Raw genomic sequence first — 21672 nt, 5'->3', positions numbered from 1 at the left:
TCTTCAGGTTTCATGGGTGTAACAATAGAGGCCAAAAAAGAAAAGCTGGCAAGTCAGAATGAGCTAGAATCAGACAGCTTACTACCAAGTTCGTGATCCAAACTTGTCTGTAGCTTCATCTGTTTTTGTCAAGTTGGGGGATACTAGCCTTTCATTTCAACCAAATTCCCTTGCTTCTCCCCCCATTCTATGTTTAATCCTGTCAGGGAGGAAAACATACCTTTCACTCTGAGGCATATCAATTTCTCTCCATCCCTCAAGGTAAAAGGAAGCACTCCTTCTTCCAGGAAGCCTGCCCTGATACCACAACCCACAGCAACCCCTCTCTCCGTACTTCAAGGAACGGATTATATGTCCCATTGCTCCTTTCTTGTCATGCCCCTCTCTGGCTTCCTGGAAGAAGGAATGCTGGCTTTGTTTGGATCACATGACGTACCCTTTCCTTGGGCTCTAAGCCAAGAGATATAATTAGTGATACCCCCACTCATGCAAAGTGGCCCTTGCCGCAATCTGAACACATGGCAGGCTCTCTTAACCACCTGAAAGTTGCTTATTCTTTCTAGCAGTATTTGCCTTTGAAAAGATCCCTGTAGATCCCAAATGGTTAAATAAACAATAGTAACAAACGATGCATTGTCTAGGAAGAGAATTTGGGTGGAGAGGCCAACAGCATCTCCTTTCAACTCCAGACCATTCGTGCTGTCATTTTAATGTAAGATTGTATCTCCGTGGATTTGTTAGAAGGGGAGATAGCTTGTGGGGACCTACCAGAATCATAGGCCTGAAATAATGTGAGAAAGACTGCACCCAGGTTTGAGGAACTCAGAGGGATAGTGTTTTGTGTAACCATAAGAACATCCCACCTATAAGCTGTTTTCCCCAGGGATGTTAGTCAATGAAATGAAAAATGGTAAGTAGAGTCCAGAAGTCTTAGCTAAGGAGGCCAAGCTTCTAAAGAGTAAGAAGGCAGGGAGATCCAAACTAGGAGGTGGGACCTAGGGACTTAGGGAAAAAGTGCAGTGAGAGCAAATATTTGGGGTAGCAAATTTGTTGTGGGACTACAGAAGGAGAAACAGAGATCATGAATTAATATCACAGCTTATTTGGCAAGAACTTGAGGCTGTTCATGTAATAGCTCAGCGAGGTGAGTTGGCAGGCAGAAGAGACATTGCTCTGAGCCCACTCCCCCATCCACAACTGGGCAAGACAATGGTAGTACAGGAGATCATGCAGGGTTCTTCCAAGATCTCCAAGGTATCCTCCAACTCTAACTGGTGGTTTTGGGGCTCAACACAGGAAATCGTATTGCTGATTTTCTATCCAACCTTCTGCTCTCTAGAAGGCAGAAGGGGTAGGAATTCAGTAGCTACACAATCTGGTGAAAACATATCCATTTAAGCATAACTAATCCTCCCAAACCCTGTGGGCAGGGATGTTTTTCTGGGGCTTAAGAGATGCCCACACAAGGATTCTCCCAGGATGTTTTAAGTTCAATGAGCAGAGACACAAATGCCAGACCTCCTAGGGTTTGGCTAAATCAAGCAGACCTACAAGAGGAATGTGGGGAGTCTGGGGATAGGATGAAGAAGCAGAGGCCCCAGATTGGATTGGGTGCTGGGACTGAGGAGGCATAGCGTTCTGCTGTCTGTCTCCCCACAACCTAAGAGTCCATAATTTTTGAAAACCGGATGAAGAGGAAAAGGTGCTTCTTAGATCTTACCAGTCTTCAAGAAGCATGCAGATATTTCCGCAGAAGACTTTGCTGCATTAATGACGAATTTGAGATTCTGAGTGCAACTTGCAGAAGGTTCTGCCTATCAGTGAGAATCTTTGTGCAGCATTTCAGTTTTGGCTTTGATAAAACTGAGAAGGAGTACATGAGCAGTAACACCCAGGAGGGTATTTCTCACTATTATCAGCCCCTCCAATGCTACAGGACCCACTCCATTGATTTCCCTATTTCCCTTCTTTGTCTCCCCAGCTCAAGGATCTGGGTGGTTTGGTTTGCTTTGCTTTGCTTTGCTTTTTTTTTTTTTTTTTTTTTTTTTTTGATGTGTGTGTTGTTGTTGTTGTTGTTGTTGTTGTTGGCTTCTGGAGTAAAGCTTCAGTCCCCAGTCATCCTCCCTTCAACAACCCAGCCGCTATGAGGTCACCCCCGTGGAATAAACTCACAGAACCTGAGTTCAATGCTTAGAGCAACTAGTTCTGAGGCACTTTCTAGTCTCCCATTTTACAGGGTGGGAGGAATTGAATCTCAAAGTAGGAAAAAACTTGCCTTCCACCTTCACCTCTCCACTTCTGGCTGAAATGGCCCCAAAAGACTCAGCTCTTCCCTACCCATATTTATCACTCGATATCTACTCACCACCTTACCCTCAATTCTTCTGAAGATTTCACTTTTGTTATCCCAGTGGCTCCAACCTTCTCTCCATCGAGCATGCATTTTATTTCTCCTTTTTATGCCCAACATTTTGAAATATTCAATCCTAATAAAAGGGCATCTTTCAAGAAATAATTAGTAGTCCTTTCCCAATTTGGTGTTCATCTTTGGAGCTCTTAACTGAGGACATAAACTCCTCAGTTTATATCCTCCTCAGTTTATGAGCTAGGAACCCTCCATGCAGGCTCTGAACCTGGTGGTGCTCTTCCTTGGTAAGTGTCCTCCTATACAAAAACTCAGTGAGGGCACCACAGTCCCCCAAACACACATAAAAACATCGCATTACTTGCAGCATCAGGAGATCTTCAAGCTTGAAAACTAAACATTTAGTTTTCTTCAGGGATTCTGACTTTCTAAAAAGCCATGTTTTTGTATGTTGCCAGCCCCTGGCACCTCTCTGCAATAGGACTGGGAAAAGTCTTTTTGTTTTTCACCCACTCTTCATTTTGAAGCCCAGCCAGAACACATACAGTAATCTGAAAATTCCATTACAGGAAAAAACTATTTCTTTGCATTCTCCTGACACTGGCAGAACCATGATGCAGAGGAGTATCAGCAATTGGACATCTGAGTAAAGCTGGCAGGAGACTCAGGATTTTACCAGGCTCTGCTGGGAGTAGAAAAGGGTTCCAGATGAGGAGTTTCGAGAACGTGTGACTTGACTCTCACTACCTTATCTGGTTCTGCCTCCTCCCCTCCTCTGGCCATCACTCCCGGGGTGGGCACTGGCTTCTCACAAAGTACTTCCCTTCTCTTATAGCTCATACTCCTCTCATTGCAGAAATAAATTCTCCACAGCTTTTTTTTAATTTTAGAAATTTGAAAAAAATACATTTGAAAAACAGAAAAGAACAAAGAGAAGTAATGAGATAGTAGTTCTTCCTTACCTAGAGATAATAACTGTTGATAATGTAGTACATGTGTCCAGTTTTTTTTACTGTATCAATACACATATCATCTGAATTTATATCTAATCTTTACCTCTACTCATATATAATCTATATCTATATATGTGTTTTTCATTAAATTTGCCTCAGATTATGCATGCATTTTTTAACTTTTTTCATTTAATCAAATATTGCAGAAATAATTTATTTTCTATAAAATGATTTTGGGAGCAAGTACTGTTTTCTTTATATATACTGCACATAAATACATAAATCATTAGTGGATTTTTACTACATAAACATACCCATCTAGACACCACCCAGATCAAGAAAGAGATCATCACATAATATTCCTCTTCTCTCATCCAAGAAAAGGTCATCACTATTTTAAATTTTATCACCATCAATTAGACTTGCCTATTTTAAACTTTATGTAAATGGAATAATACAGTGTGTATTATTTTGTGTCTGGCTTCTTTTGCTCAACATCGTGTTTCGAAAGTCCATCTATATTGTGGATATTGTTCATTCAATTTCATTGTTATGTAATACTCCATCAAATGAATATAATATTTAATCCATTCCACTTTTGATAGATATTTGGATTGTCTCCAAGTTAGAGTCTTATGAAAGTTTCTATGACCACTTTTATATATGGCAGTGGGCATACATATAGATATTCCTGTTGGATATATACCTAGAAGTGGAATTGTTGGGTCGTAGGATATGCATATGTTCAACTTTAGAAGATCTGCCAAACAATTTTCCAAATTGGTTATATCAGTGTACATTCTCATCAGCAGAATATGAGACTACCAGTGATGCTGATTTTTCTGCAACATTTAGGTTTCTTAAAAAATCTTTTTCATTTTAGCCCTTCTGTTATGTGTGTGTCTTGTGATTTGAATTTACATTTTCCTGATAACTAATCAAGTTGGCCACCTTTTTATTACCTTTTATTGAACATTTGGATACTGTCTTTTATAAATTGCCTGGTTGAATCTTTTTGCTCATTTTTCAATTTTATGCCCTTTTCCTATTTATTATGCATTCTTTACATACACTGGATATGTGTCCCTTGATAGATATGCATATTGCAAATATCTTCTCTCACTCTGTAGTTTGCTTTTTCACTCTCTTTTATTTATCTTCCAATAAACAGAAATTCTTATTTTAATGTAGTTCAGTTTATCCATCTTTTCCCCTATGGTTAGTATTTTTGTTTCCCATTTAAGAAGTATTTCCTGCCCCCAAGTTATGAAGATATACTTCTGTGTTATCTTCTAGCATCTTATGTTATATTTTTGACATTTAAATCTATAGTGTAACTTACAAATTTAAATATATACTTTAAATGTGTGTTTTTACTTCATTCACTTTTTCCTTTTTATTTTCTTCCTTCTAACTTCCACTGTGATTTTTATTTTTATTTTTTGTTCTGCCAATTTTTGCTTAATATATTTGATGCCATATTGCTAGATAAATCACATTTTAAACTACTATATGTTTGTAGTGGATTGACAATTTCATCATCATGAAATGTCCGGCTTTATCTCTAATAATGCTTCTTGCTTTAAAGGCTACTTTGATATTAACATATTCATACTCGCAGTATTTGGTTAGCATTTGCATGGTATACTTGCTTACATCCTTCAACTTTCAAACTTTAAGTTAGATCTTTCAAACCTTATATTTAAGATAGATGTCTTAAACTGCATTAGTTTTTATTCATTCACTCTGACAGTCTTTGTCTCTTATTTGGAATATTAGGTCTGTTTGTGTTTAATGCAATAAATGATATATTTGGGTTTGTATCAACCAATTACTATGCAATTTCTGTTGTCCGACAGCTGTTCTATTTTTCTTTTTATCCTTCTTCCACTTTGGATTAATCAAGTTTTTTTCCTATAATTTCATTAACACTGCCCCCCTCATTGACTTGTTAGTTATTTATTCTTTTACATTACAAAATTCATCTGGGACTTATTAGGGTATAAAATAAAATTTGCATCCCAGGCAATGCAAAAATTTTCAAACATTTTACCTCCAAGTACTCACATCTTTTGTGTTTTTCTTAATGTACTATAATTCTACATAAATCTAAATTTCATGGAAATTACTATTATTGGGCTGTATAATCAATAGTAACTTAAGTAAAGATATCTCAATTTTGGCTCTGTCGATGTTTTGTGCCATACACTTATTTGTTGTAAAAGGCAGTTCCATGTATTACGGATGTTTAGCAGCATCCTTGGTCTCTATCCACTAGATGTCAGTAGCACCAACCCCCAAGATGTGACAATTAAAAATGTCTTCAAACATTGCCAGATATCCCCTAGTGGGCACAATTGCCCTGACTTGGGAACCACTGATTAGATTTACGTACATATTTTCCCTTTCTGTTTTTCTTCATTCCTTCTTTCATTATCTTGTTTATATCTAGGATAATCTTTCATTTGCCTACATAAATCTCTGATATTTCATCTCATTTCTTTTTTTTTTTTGAGACAGAGTCTCACTCTGTCACCCAGGCTGGAGTGCAGTGGCGTGATCTTGGCTCACTGCAGCCTCCACCTCCTGGGTTCAAGCAATTCTCCTGCCTCATCCTCCCATGTAGCTGGGACTACAAGCATGTGCCACCACACCCAGCTAATTTTTGTATTTTTAGTAGAGATGAGGTTTCACCATGTTAGCCAGGCTTGTCTTGAACTCCTGACCTCAAGTGATATACCCACCTCGGCCTCCCAAAGTGCTGGGATTGCAGGTTTGAGCCACTGTGCCTGGCCTGATATTTCTTTCCATGTGAAAGTGCTTGTGATGAATTTTCTGTCTTTGTCTGAAAATACCTTAGTTCTGATCTTATTTTTGGAAGATTTTTTTCTTAGGTATAGAATTCTAGGTTAGCATTATTTTCTGTCAGCATGTTAAAGATATCATTCCATTGTCTTCTCCCTTTCATTGTTGCCATTGGGAAGACAGCTATCAGTCTTACTGTTATTCTTTAAAGGCATGTCTTTTTTTTCTGCTAGATTTTAAGATTTTTCTCTTTGCTTTGGCTTCAAGTAAAATTAAAACAGATATACCTAAATATGGTTTTACTGTGATGTGCCTAGGTGTTCACTGGTCTCAGAGGGCTACTTTAATATGTAGCTTGATGTCTTATATCAGTTTACCAAATTCTCAGCCATTTTCCATTTCTTTGCTCTATTCTGTCTTTCTTCTCCTTCTGGATCTCCAATTACACATATGTTAGTTCTCTCACTATATGCTATCTGTCACATTCACTCTTTTCTATATTTTTTAGTATTATTTTCCTCTCCCTGTTTTAGTCTGGATATGTTCTGCTAACTTATCTTTCGGTTTGATCAACCTCTCTTCAGCTGGGTCCAGTCTTCTCTAAATACCATACACTGATTATTTTATTTTTGTCATTGTACTTTTATTTTTAGAATTTTGATTATTTTCTTTTTTATTATAATGCATCTCTTGAATACAGCACACAGGTGGATTTTGACTCTTTATCCAGCTTGCCACTCTGTGTCTTTTAACTGGGGGCATTTAGCCCATTTACATTTAAAGTTAATATTGTTATGTGTGAATTTGATCCTGGCATCATGATGCCTGTTGGTTATTTTGCAAACTTGTTTAGGCATTTGCTTCATAGTGTCACTCCACTGTGTATTTCAGTGTGTTTTTTGTAGTGGCTGATATTGGTTTTTCCTTCCATATTTAGTGCTTCCTTCAGAAGTTCTTGCAAGGCAGACCTGGTGGTGACAAATTCCCTCAGCATTTGCTTGTCTGAAAAAGATTTTATTTCTCCTTCACTTAGGAAGCTCAACTTGGCCGGATATTAAATTCTAGGTTGGAAATTATTTGCTTTAAGGGTGTTTAAAATTGGCCCCCGATCTCTTCTGGCTTGTAGGGTTTCTGCTGAGATGTCTGCTGTTAGTCTGATGGGCTTCCCTTTATAGGTAACCTGGTCCTTCTCTCTGGTTGCCCTTACCATTTTTGTTTTCATTTTGACGTTGGAGAATCTGATGATTATGTGTCAGGGCTGATCTTCTCGTGGAGTATTTTACTGGGGTTCTCTGGATTTCCTGAATTTGAATGTTGGCCTGTCTTGCTAGGTTGGGGAAGTTTTCCTGGATGATATCCTGAAGTGTATTTTCCTACTTAGTTTCATTCTCCCAGTCTCTTTCAGGTACCCCTATCATTCGTAGGTTCAGTTTTTTAACATAGTCCCATAATTCTTGGAGGTTTTGTTCATTCCTTTTCATTCTTTTTTCTCTAATCTTGTCTGCCTAACTTATTTCAGCAAGATAGTCTTCAAGCTCTGATATCCTTTCTTCCACTTGGTCTACTCAGCTATTGATACTTGTGTTTGCATTATGAAATTCTCATGTTGTGTTTTTCAGCTCCATCAGATCACTTATGTTCCTCTCTAAAGTTCTTATTCTGATTAACAGCACCTGTGATGTTTTATTATGGTTCTTAGCTTCTTTGCTGTGAGTTAGAACATAATCCTTTCGCTCAGTGAAGTTTGTTATTACCCATCTTCCTAAGCCTACTTCTGTCAATTCATCCATCTCAGTCTCAGCCCAGTTCTGTGCCCTTGCTAGAGACATGTTGCAACTCTCTGAAGGAGAAGAGGCACTTTGGCTTTTTGAGGTTTCAGTATTTTTGCATTGATTCTTTCTCATCTTCATGGGTTTATCTACCTTTGATCTTTGAGGCTGCTGACATTTGAATGGAGTTTTTTGTGGTGCCTTTTTCTTGATGCTGTTGTATTCTGTTTGCTTTTCTTTTAGCAGTCAGGCTCCTCTTCTGTAGGACTGCTGCAGTTTTCTTGTTATCCACTCCAGTCCCTATTTGCCTGGGTCCCTCCCATCCCTGGAGTTATCACCAGTGGAGGCTGCAGACCAGCAAAGATGCCAAGCTGCTCCTTCCTCTGAGAGCTCTGTCTTAGAGGGGCACTGGCCTGATGCCAGCTGAAACACTCCTGTATGAGATGTGTGGAGACTTCTGTTAAGAGGTCTCACTTAGGAGGAGTAGGGTCAGAAACCCACTTAAATAAGCAATATTTCTCCCTTGAAGGGGTGGGTGTGCCACACTGGGGGGAATCGCCCTCATCTGGGCTGCCCTGACTCTCCAGAGCCAGTAGGCAGAAAAGACTAAAATCATTGATTCACAATACCACCTCTGTCCCTCCTCCTAGGAGCTCCTCTCAAGGTTATCCAGTGTCCTATCCATAAACCCCTGGCTGGGGATACTGAGATTCCCACTGGGAGGCCCCACCCAGCACTTTGGGAGGCCGAGGCGGGCAGATCACTTGAGGTCAGCAGTTGAAGACTAACTTGGCTAACATGGCAAAACCCCATCTCTACTAAATATACCAAAATTAGCCAGGTGCAGTGGCATGCACCTGTAATCCCAGCTACTTGGGAGGCTGAGGCATGAGAATGCTTGAACCTGGGAGGTGGAGATTGCAGTAAGCTGAGAAGATCACACCACTGCACTCCAAACTGGAAGACAGAGTGAGACTCTGTCTCAAAAAAAAAAAAGAAAAGAAAATTAACCCTAATGAATAAAACTTTAATTGTGGGGCATTCAGATAATGGAAAATTGTCCTTAGTTAGGGGGACTTCTGAAAATCCTTCTCATTTTGTTCCTGTTGACACAAGCAACCTTGCCTTTGCTTGGCATAAAGCCCAGCAGCAGGGTCTAGGCACAGAGATCAGCTCCCTAACTATTCTGTTGATGCAACAGCATCACTGGATGTCTCATATCTGAGATACTGCTGATCTGTTCTCATCTTGGTTTGGGCACAAACCATGCAGATGGGACATTAGTGACATTCCGATGATGCAGTGTCCCAGGTAGCAAAAGCAATAAGTTAGGCAGAGGTTGATCCGAGTGAGGGTAGGAATAGGGCATGGAGTGATGCCCTGGATTCTTGGCCTCTGCACTTAGCACAAAGGAAGAGTGTCTGGAGCAGACTGACAAGGAACAAAATAGTTCCAGGAGACAGGTCCCATGCTGCTGCTTATCTGGGTTGAAACACACCAGCCTAGATTAATATTTCTTTGAACAACTATTAATAGTGGCTGTTACTTGGAACAACTATTAGTTGTTAGTTGTAACTAATAAATCTATTACTTGCCCCTACTATACCCATGGGATACACCCCACCTCACCTTCATCTGTCCATTACAAAAAAACTCCTGTGTTCCCACAGAAGTCAAAACAGATTTTTGCCCCTCTGGGGAATGCTCTTGATAAAATCCACAGAACTGCAGATGGAGGGCTCCTAGATTTTAAAAGATTCTTCAGGGCACTATGTGAAAATAGAAGAGACCCTCTGACTTGAGACAGAGCAAGAACCTATGGGGAAATTACAGACTCCAGAAAAGAATCCAGACACTTTATATCCATTATAAGAGGGAGCAAAAGGAAAAAAGAAAGTACAGGGATTCCGAGTTGAACAACAAGTTCACAGCCCAGTGCTGATGTCAGAACTGGGGGCCAGGGAAGGTACATGATATCAAAGTAGAAAAACAGGATTTCATTCCTTCTCTTCTTCCCTCTCTGTCAGTGTCCAGAGAGAGCCTGGGCTGAGTCTATTTTCTCCAGAATAAAAATATATATACACTCAAAAACGTACCGATTCCTTCTTCTTCTTTTTTTTTTTTTTTTTTTTTTTTTTTTTTTTGAGATGGAGTCTCGTTCTGTTACCCAGGCTGGAATGCAGTGTTGCAATCTCGTCTCACTGCAACCTCCGCCTCCCAGGTTCAAGTGATTCCCCTGACTCAGCCTCCCAAGTAGCTGGGATTACAGGCATGCACCACCACGCCTGGCTACTTTTTATATTTTAGTAAAGATGAGGTTTCGCCATGTTGGTCAGGCTGGTCTCGAACTCCTGGCCTCAGGTGGTCTGCCCGTCTCAGCCTCCCACGGTGCTGGGATTACAGATGTGAGCCACCGCATCACGCCCCAATCCTTTCCTATTTCTCAAGGCCATGTTGACGTCTAGCATGCCCCAGGGACCCTACTCTGAACTTCTCGCCATCAACTTCCTCTCTACCCCCTCCCCTTAACTCAGAGGTACTGACTGTGAGTCCCCTTATGCTTTGTTATCATGCTGTGCTCTGGACTCGACTTATCTATATTACAAAACTTAGCTTATAATGCTGAAAGGCATGTAGCTACCTTATCCCTCTGTGCATGAATACCTAGTCCCTTTTCCTATAGAGAGGTATCAACCCTGGCACACAGTAGCAATTTTATAACCTCCTGTTGATTACTTACTGGAAGTTATTAAATTTTAAAATGAGCCTATTAGAGGTTATGTGGATCCTGAAAGAGTAAATGACCACTGGTGGAAATGAAATCCACTAGGCAAAAAGGACAAATCTAATCCTTCTCAAACTGAGGAATAGGTAATAATACCTTTGTGTACTGCTACTTTGAAGGCTATCCTTCCATGAAGGAAATTAAAGACAACAGAGGAAACAGAGGAAGAGTCTTAAGAAAGGAAAAAAGAAGGAAAGGATAAATGGAGAAGCAAGTTGAGGGCACCCATGGATCAGTTATGGGGATATGCCCATATATGGGTGGTTGCTTTCTACAGATATTGGGTACGTTTAGAAGAGAGAGGTCTGTGGGGACCTGGTTGAGAAAAAGTGGCTATGTGATGAGTGGCAGGGATGGGAAGCCAGTGAAGAAGTCAGAGCTCTTGGACAGAAAGAAGAGTCAGGTACATGGCTTTAATGAGGGAAGCTAAGGGTACTGGAGATGGAGTAGTAGAAGTAGAAATCCTAGGTCTGCTTGATTGGAAGTCAAGGCTGGGAAATTCTCTCCCATGGAAATGGGTCCAGGTGAGGCAAGGAGGTAACCCTCTGTCTCCCTCTCTTCCTTTCCCATCTCCCACTGATGGATCAGAAGGTCAGGTAACCTTGGCCATTTGTTTGTCGGTCCAGGCATATCTCTCTCTGGTCAATGTAGAAATCCATATATGAATCCATTTGGAAGTGCCTCAATAATAATCCACCTATTGGGATTGTGTCAGGGCAGGTACATATGTACAACAGGCTTAGGAATCCTGAGAATCTACCCTTTTCAAACTTAACAACCCTTCTAGACTCCAGACTCCATGGATTTAACTGCTTCTTCAGAAAGCATCCTCTTTGTACTCTCCAAGTCCTGTGTTTGCTTAAACTCATTCCCTTTGCCCGATCTGCTCCTGCAGCCTCCCACAGGCTCCACAGCGTGCTGACCTCTGGAGCTTCCCTATTTCCCCTTGGCCAAAATGAAATCTATTTTTATCACCCCAAACTCTAATGAAGTCATCCAGTGAAATCCATACTCATAGAACTCCAGATCCCAAAAGAACCTGAGAGTTCCTCTAGACTCTCGCCCATATCTTATCTCTCCCTGACTCTTATTCTCTCCCCACTGTCAATCACTCACTCCAGTAGTCTTTCTAGAGTCCTTCTTTAACCTTCTTTCCAACCTCTTGACCGTTCTACTATTGCTAGTATCATAGCTCATAAGTATCCAGATTTCACTCCACCTTCTTCTCCCTTTTCTTCAGCACAAAGTGAATGCATTAGGAAGTAAGTAAAAAATTTTTTCTCCCTTGGAATTGATCAAAGTTACATACAACTGGTTCTCAAAGTCTTTTTTTTTTTTTTTTTTTTAGATAGAGTCTTGCTCTGTCACCCAGGTTGGAGTGCAATGACTCGATCTTGACTCACTGCAACCTCCACCTCCCGGGCTCAAGCAATTCTCCTGTCTTAGCCTCCCAAGTAGCTGGGATTACAGGCGTGCACCACCATGCCTGGCTAATTTTTGTATTTTTAGTAGAGATGGCATTTCACCATGTTGGCCAGGCTGGTCTTGAACTCCTGATCTCAAGTGATCTGCCCGCTCGTGGTTCTTAAACTCTTGACACATCAGTTGAGTGGCAGTACCCACCACGCCAAAGGCTTCCCAACTCCAGATGACCAGACGTTTTCTTTTGGTTTTTGGGGGAAATGTAAGCAAAAGTTCCTGGAACTTTCTCAGTTAATTCTTACAGGTCTGGAAGGTGGTCTGGAAGGTAGCCTGTAAGGAAGTCTTTGGATGAAGCTTGAAAAGGGTGCAATACTCATCAAAGCAGTGAGTTCAGCACCAGGCAGATTGAAGGTACCAGCTTCTCTCCCCTCTTCAGTCCTATCCTTACCACCCATGTGGTCTCAGGACTTGGGTCATCTAGTATGAATCACAGCAAACCAGGGATCATAGAAGTTAGAGGTTTATGATATTAAGTATGTATGCATCTCTTAGTGATGGGTGCCTTTTGGAATATTGAGGAAGAAGGGAGGAAAATGGAGAAGGCTGTGCCACACATAGACCAAAACAAGAAGGTCCTCTCTTTGAGGGGACCCTCCTCTAGCTCTGTCTTTTCCCCATAGAGCAAAAAGCTTATGGAACCAAGAGGAGATGCTCACCTGGAGACTGTACTGCCACTTCTAGATTACTATGAGTAGCAAGTACCCAAGAACACCTTTTCCAAATAGCTCTAAGCCCATCTCCAGACCTGTGCGGGCTTTTCCTAAGATATAGCTTCCTAAAAATGGACCTTGTCATTGACGTGCATATCCCTGAACCCAAGCATTGGCCAAGGGGCAACAGTTTGCAGGTACATGTGAAGAAAGCTTAGAATTGTGGGTTTTTGTGTCTACTAGACTGAGCTTTCTACTCATTCCTCCATGTACTCCTCATTATTTTCTTTTTATGATTACAAAAGCAATCCATATTTATTGTAGAAAATTTTTCAAAAACTGAAAAACAATAAGAAGCAAATAGAAAATTACCAACAATTTAATGACCCTGAAACTATCATGTTACCATTTTAATGTATATGCTCCATGTAGGTACATCTGCATGGGGGGGTGTGTGTGTGTGCATGTGTGTGTGTGCCTGTGTGTGTGTGTGTCCGTGTATCTGTGTGTGTGTCTGCATGTGTATGTGTATGAGACCTACATACAACTAGACATTCCCCAGTGGTGCTGAACAATCAATATCTTTTATGGGCCCGCCGTTAAACATCACTGTACTCACAAAGAAACATAAATCCAATTCTATAAATATTGGGAATTTTACTGATGGTAAAATGAAAACATGAGGAGGAGGTTACATCACTATCATATGGTAACATTCCCTTAAAAATCATCTCTTTATCTCTCCTAAATATTCCACTGTTCTTTGACTGCTATACCTCTCTCTCTTCTTTCACCAAGCCTCTCTCTTTGCTCTCCTTCTGGTAAAAGCAGTCTCAGTTTCTCTCTCTCTCTCTCTCTCTCTCTCTCTCTGTCTTTCTCTCTCTTTCTCTTTCTCCCCTTGAACCTGGCCTTTCTAAACACCCTCAACTTGTATACTTGTATACTATACTCAGCTACACTAAAGTTTCTATATTTAGCCAAATCCAGCCCATCATACCAGCTGCTCCCCTGGTATATTCCTGGGAGTGGAGCTCAGTTCACGCTGTTTCACAATTTCCTTGGGAAACACTCTGTGTTCTTCTGCAAAGAGGAGTGGGCAATATGTTTTCAGATTTACAGACAAGCTCCTCCTTTCACCGTCTTGCTCCCATCCTATGCTAACTTATTCACAAAGGTTAAGCAAGCAGTTGGAATTATGGAATCTCCCATCTGGTTTCCTAATGATATTTTTACCGTCAGTATCAGGCCCATACTCATGTTTCATCCCTACAGTGCTCCTAACCAGGTTCAGAACCTCTCTCTAGGGTCTCCTTCTCTGGTAACAAGAGAAAAGAATGGGTTTACCATGTTTGTTTCTCACTAGCATAAGCGGTTATGAGATGCACCTCATTTGCTATAATTGAAGAAAAGACAAGTGTATTTCCACTCTCAGAGTCCAAGGCTGTCCCAAGTGCGACTTTTAATATGTCTTACACTTTCTGGGCTCTGAGAAGGGCAGGATGCTAGTGCTCAAATGACCAAAACAATGACAATTATAAACATCTCTGACATGAGACATTATGTATACACTGATTGTACCTGTGTCCTGGGTTTATGTGCAATGTCCTGCAAATGAATTCACCCTGTAGGAAGATTATTAAAACTACCATGGATATGTTTGAACTGTTGTGAGAATTACCAAAATGTGACACAGAAACATGAAGTGAGTACATGCTATTGGCAAAATGGCACAGGTAGACTTGTTCAATGCATGTTGCCACAAACCTTCAATTTGTAAAAATGCAATATCTGTGAAGCATAATAAAACAAGGTGCAATAAACGAGGTATGCCTGTATATCCGACTGATTTATGATGCTGTTGAGTTCAACCATGTCCTTACTAATTTTCTGCCTGCTGGATCCCATTCATAAGAGAGGGATGTTGAAGTCTCCAACTACAGTAATGGATTCATCTATTTCTCCTTGCAGTTCCATCAGTTTCTGCCTCACATATATTTTTTAAATGTATTGAGGCACATTTGACTTTTTAAAATGTATCTATTTAAATGTATATATTTTAAATATATATATTTAAGGTACACAATTTGATGATTTAATATGCATATACACTGTGGAATAATCAGCACAATCAAGATAATTTTTCTATCACCTCAAATAGTTACCATTTTCTTTCTCCCCTTTTTTCCTTTCTTGGTTTTTTTTTTTTTTTTTTTTTTTTTTTTTTTTGGTGAGAATGCTTAAGATACATTATCTTACCAAATTTCAACTATACAATAAAGTATTGTTAATTATAGTCACATTGGTATTCATTAGATCTCAAAAAAAATATTGATTATGCACAACTAAAACTTTGTACCCCTTTGACAACATCTCCCCACTTCTTCCTCCCTCTAGCTCTTGGTTATCACCACTTTACTCTCCATGTCTACGGGTTTGACTGTATTAGATTCCACAAATAAGTGAGATCATGCAGCATTTGTCTTTCTGCATCTGGTTTATTTTACTTAGCACGATGTCCTCCGGGTTCATTCTTGTTGTGTCAGCTGATGGAGCTGTTATTTCTATCTTGGTGAAAGCTGAATAATAGTCTAGTGTGTATGTACATGGGTGTGTGTTTACCACATTTTTTTAAATCCATTCATCCATCAATGGACATTTAGCTTGCTTCCACATCTTAGCGTTTCTGCATAATGCTTAAATGAGCATGGGCATGCAAATATCTCTTCAAGATCCTGTTTTCAATTCTCATCGATATATATCAAGAAGTAGGACTGCTAAACCACATGGTAGTTCTACGTTTAATTTTGTTTGGAATATCCATGCTGTTTTCCAGAGCCACTACACCATTTTCATTCCCACCAGCAGTGCACAGGGTTCCCGTTTTCCCATGTCCTTACCAACTTGTTATCTTCTGTTTTGTTTATGTTTTATGGGAGGTGTGTGTGTGTGTGTGTGTGTGTGTGTGTGTTAAATAGTGGTAGTCCTAATGTATGAGGTGATATCTCATGGTGGTTATGATTAGCACTTTCCTGATGATTAATAATTTTAAGCATTTTTCCAAATAAATGTTGGCCATTTGTATATCTTCTTTGGAGAAATGTCTGTTTAACCCTTTGCTCATTTTAAAAATTTGATTATTATTGAGGGGGCTGTTATTGAGTTAAAGGAGTTTTAAAGTATATTCTAGATATTAATCTCTTATCCAATATCTGCCTTGCAAATATTTTCTCCAATTTCATAAGTTTTTTAGTTTGACGTCACCCTATTTCTCTATTTCTGCTTTTGTTGCCTGTGTTTTGGTATCATATCTAAAAAATCATTTCCCTTTTCAATGTCATGCTTTTTAATTGTTTTCTTCTGGGAGTTTTATAGATGTTTATAAAAAATTAACTTCGTTTTGGGTTCATTTTTGTGTATGGTATAAGATAAGGGTCCATACTAACAACATTTATTGAATAAACTACCCTTTCCCCAATGTGTAGTTTTGAAACTCTTATTAAAGATCATTAGACCTTGTATATGAGGGCTTATTTCTGGACTCTATATTTTGTTCTATCAGTCTACATGTCTGTTTTTATGTCAGTGTTATACTGTTTTGATTACTATAACTTTGGAAACATGTTTTGAAATCAAGAAGTGTGATGCCTCTAGCTTTATTCTTCTTTCTCAAGATTGTTTTGGCTATTTGGAGTCTTTTAAGACTTCATATGAACTTTAGAATTTTTTTGTATTTCTACAATAAATGCCATTTGGATTTTGATAGGGTTTGTATTAAGTTCATATATTATTTTGGGTAGTGTAAATATTTTTAACAATATTAAGTCTACCAATCCTTGAACACAAGATATCTTTCCGATTGTTTTTGTCTTAATTTCCTTCAGCAATGTTTTGTAGTTTTCAGTGTACAAGTCATTGATTAAGTTTATTCCAAACTATTGTAAATGCGATTTAAAACAGATTTATTTGGATTGTTCATTGTTACTATATAAATGCAACTGACTTTTGAGTGTTGATTTTGTTCTATCCTGCAACTTTACTGAATTTACTAGTCTAATAGTTTTCTGATGGAGTCTTTTTATATACAGTTTTCTACATATAAGACCATGTCATCTGCAGAGATAATTTTACTTCTTCTTCTTTTCCAATTCAGATGCATTCTATTTCTTTTGTTTGTCTAATTACTCTGGATAAGACTTCCAGTACTATGTAGAATAAAAGTGCTGAGTTTGGACATCCTTGCCTTATTCCTGATCTTAGAAAAAAAACCTTTCAGTTTTTCACTATGGCATATGATATTAGTTATGGCTTTTCATGTATGAAATTTATTATGTTGAGGAAATTTCTTTCTATTCTTATTAATATATTGTTGAATGTTTTTATCATGGAAAGGTTATTTAATTTTGTCAAATACTTTTCCTATGTCTATTATGATAGTCACATGATTTTTTTCTTCATTCTATTAATACGGTGCATTACATTTATTGACTTGTCTGTATTGAACTCTCTTTGCAACCCAGTGATAAATCCCACTTGATCGTGGCATATAATCCTTTTAATGTGCTGTTAAAATCGGTTTACTAGTATTTTGGTAAGGACGTTTATATCAGTACTCACTAGGGATATGGGTTGTAGTCTTCTTTTCTTGTAGTATCTTTGTCTGGTATTGGTATCAGGGTAATGCTGGCCTCATATAATGAATTTGGAAGTTTTCTCTGATTCCATTTTTTTGGAAGAAATTGAGAAGGATTCATATTCATTATTCTTGAAATGTTTGGTAAGATTATTCAGTAAAGCCATCTGGTCCTGAGTTTTTCTTTGTTGAGAATTTTTTTTGTTTGTTGAGAGATTGTATATTTCTAGGAATGTATTCATTTCTTCTAGGTTAGCCAATTTAAATAAAAATTTCTGTGGCACCAGTTGTAATGTCTCCTCTTTCATTTCTCACCTATTTGAATGTTCTCTACTTTTTTCTTTTTCAGTCTGGACAAGGATTTATCCATTTTGTTTATCTTTTCAAAAATCCAATTCTTAGTTTTATTGACTTTATGTTTACTATTTTTCTATTCTCTATTTTGTTTATGTCTGTTCTGATTTTATCATTTTTGCTAACTGTGGGCTTAATTTTTCTTCTTTTTCTAGTTCCTTAGGGTATAAAGTTAGGTTATTGATTCGAGCTCTTTGTACTTTTTAAAATGTAGATGTTTATTACTATGAATTTCCCTCTTGGTACTGCTTTTGCTGCATTCCATAAGTTTTGGTATGCTGTGTTTTCCTTTTCATTTGTCTTAAGGTATTTTCTAATTGTATTTATTATTCCTCCTTGAAGCAATGGTTGTTCAAGAGAATGTTATTTAATTTTCACAGCCTTAAATGTTTTCTAGTTTTGTTTCTGCTGTTGGTTTCTAGTTTCATTCTACTGTGGTCTGAAAAGACACTTGGCATAATTTAAATCTTAAATTTGTCAAAATTTGTTTTCTAATCTAACACGTAATCAGTCTTGGAGAAAAATCTGTATGCTCTTGAGAAGAATATGTATTCTGCTGCTGTTGGGTGGAATGTTCTGTATATGTCTGTTAGGTCCATCTGGTAAACAGTGTTGCTCCAGTTAGCTCTTTCTTTATTGATTATCTGCCTGGAAATCCTATCCATTATTGAAAGTGGGCATTGAAGTCTCCTATTACAGGATTGCTATCAATTTCTCCTTTGAAATCTGTCAATATCTGCTTTATATATTTACATATTCATATTTAAGCTAATGTTGAGTGCACATGACCTAACAATTGTTTATTCCTATTGAATTGACCCTTTCATCATTGTAGTTATAACCACCTATTTTAAGTTGGTAACTTCAACTACAAACAAAAACTTTACTTTGACTCCTCTCATAACCACCCACTTTGAGTACCTGTAGTCAGAGTTTGCTTCTTTTTATATTGTGTGTTTATTAACAAGTTTTTATCTTTTACTTTCATATTAAGGTTCAAAGTAATTCATGCATCACTTTTACAGTTTTACATTATTCTGTATTTATACATTTACCTTTCTCAGTGAGGTTTATGCTTCCTTATGCTTTTGCATTGCTATTCAGTGCTTTTCCATTTAATTTGTTTTTGTTCATTTGTTTGTTTGTTTGTTTGTTTTCTGAGACATAGTCTTGCTCTGTTGCCCAGGCTGGAGTGCAGTGGTGCGATCTCAGCTTACTGCAAACTCCGCTTCCTGGGTTCAAGCAATTCTCCTGCCTCAGCCTCCAGAGTAGCTGAGATTACAGGCACACACCATCATACCTAGCTAATTTTTGTATTTTTTTTTTTAGTACAGATGAGGTTTCACCATGTTAGCCAGGCTGGTCTCAAACTCCTGACCTAAAATAATCCTCCCACCTCAGCCTCCCAAAGTGCTGGGATTACAGGTGTGAGCCACTGTGCCCAACCTTTCATTTCAATTTGAAGAACCCCCTAAAGATTTCTTATAAGGCAAGCTAGTGGTGACAAACTCCCTCAGTTTTTGTCTAGGAAATGTTTTATCAGTAGTTTATTTTTAAAAGATAATTTTGCTAGGTATAGTAATCTTAGTTGGCAAGTTTTTTCTCACACTACTTTGATTATGTCATCTCACTCCCTCCTGGCTTGCAAGTTATCTGCTGAGAAATCCGCTGTTAATTGTATGGGGGTTCCCTTATACGTGATGAGTTGCTTTTCTCTTGCTGCTTTCAGAATTCCTTCCTTAACCCATGCTTTTAACAATTTGATTAAATGTATTTCATTGTAGCCTTCTTTGGATTGATCATATTTGGGAACTTTTGAGCTTCATAAATTCAGATGTTGACTTATGAACATCTGGGAAGTTTTCAGACATTATTATTGTTGTTGTTGTTGTTGTCGTTGTTGTTGTTGTTATCTTGAGGCAGAGTCTCACTCTGTCACCAGGCTGGAGTGCAGTGTCGTGATCTTGGCTCACTGCAACCTCCGCCTCCTGGGTTCAAGTGATTCTCCTGCCTCAGCCTCCCAGGTAGCTGGGACTGCAGGCACGCACCACCACACCCAGCTAATTTTTGTATTTTTAGTAGAGATAGGGTGTCACCATGTTGGTGAGGATGGTCTCGATCTCTTGACCTTGTGATCCACCCACCTTGGCCTCCCAAAGTGCTTGGATTACAGGCGTGAGACACCATGCCCAGCCTCAGACATTGCCACTGTGCCCGGCCTCAGACATTATTTTTTGAAGTAAGCTTTATACTCTTTTATCTCTCTCTCCTTATTCTGGTATTCCCATAATACATATATTGGTCTATTTGATTGTGCCCCATAAAGCCCTTAGTCTTTCTTCACTCTTTTTCATTCTTTTTTTCTGTATTCACCTTTGACTAGCTATAGAACAAGTCATGATGTGTTCTTTGAATTTGCTGATTCTTCCATCAGTGCTTTCAGCCAGGTGAGACAAAAACCAGTCCCTTAGGCAGCCCTGAAAAAAGTCAGAATATTGGACAGGGTGCCAGTTTCTGTTTCTCTGTATTAGGCATACAATGCCCCCAGAGGCAGGCATTTCTGGCTGAGATAACTCCCATCAACCAAAGACTATTCTCTGGAGAAGGTTCCCGATGTACGTTATTAACCACAACACTTGCAGGAGCTCTGAGATGAGTGCACATACCAGTAAAGGGAATTTGGGTAGGTTACTAAGAGGTGTCTTCTATAATGACTCATTGGCATATATACTTTATGCCACTAGACAGAAGCGATGGGTTATAGTCACAGGTGACAGTTTCAGGATTTATAACCACTTCAGTTTTAATAACAAGGATTCTGATATTCTTTCCCCAAAAATTCTATCTGACATTTATTAACATTAGCCACCCTGACAAGGAAAAGCAATTTGGGCTTCATATCTTCTTCAGTGGCATGGCTGAAAGCTTAGTTGGCTCTCAGTGTATATAATCCACAGCCATTGTGTATATGTCTATGTAGTTGTGCTCTTCGTATGGCTGCATTTTACTGATCCCTTTGATCTCCTTCCGCTTATCTGTGACAATTACTCTTTTGCTAATGTTGGTCAAGCAACTTCTCTCCCTTCCTCCCCTCATGACCCAGGCTTGGCAGATGAATGTATGAAAGAGACATAAGGTCTAAGTAGGTTATCCAAGAGGATAACTGGTTCTTTTCCTAGCCCTTCATTTGGGGATTCCCTAACCTTTTGTTTGTCTCTACTTTTTGTCAGGAAGGAATAAACTTCTTTACTCTAAAGAGCTCTAAGTCCAATCTCTTTCTCAATATCAGGACAAAGCTCCACTTGTGAAAGATGTTCACCTGAGCCCTTAGATCCTGAACTATTGTCCCTTTTCATTCCACAGAGCTCTAAGGTCCTACCTAACAATCTATTAGGCCCTAGTCCCTTGCCTGGCCTTAGTCATTGCTGTATCATATTCTCTAAAGCTGTATAGCCTTTCCTTGGGCTACAAAGTTGACAGATGTGACATTCTGACCCATCTGTCTAGGTAAGCATATTTGGTCCTCTGCCCCAGGGAGAAACACATGACTGGAAGTATAGTGAGAGCACTGTGATCTCCTCATTCAGGGGAAGTTACATTTTAAAAATGATCAAGAGACTAATGAAAAATGGTGAAAAATTTCACATAATCTGGGGAAACAATATGGGCAAGAAAGTCTTCCTTGCATTACCTGAAATCACAGGCTATGAGTAATATTACTCAGGTAAAATTTCCAGGCAAACAGAACTGACCTGGCAGGAATAAGAGGGGATTAGGTATGACAGAAGGCAGAGTCCATTCTGGAAGCTCATGGTACCAACCTGGAAGGCATAAATGCTTTCTCTAATGACAGCATACATTATCTTCTTACTGGAGTGA

The sequence above is a fragment of the Mandrillus leucophaeus genome, unplaced genomic scaffold (genome assembly GCF_000951045.1).
Source record: "Mandrillus leucophaeus isolate KB7577 unplaced genomic scaffold, Mleu.le_1.0 Scaffold255, whole genome shotgun sequence".
Classification (NCBI taxonomy): domain Eukaryota; kingdom Metazoa; phylum Chordata; class Mammalia; order Primates; family Cercopithecidae; genus Mandrillus; species Mandrillus leucophaeus.
The sequence above is the reverse complement of the archived record's forward strand: the minus strand, read 5'-3'. Positions refer to the sequence as shown.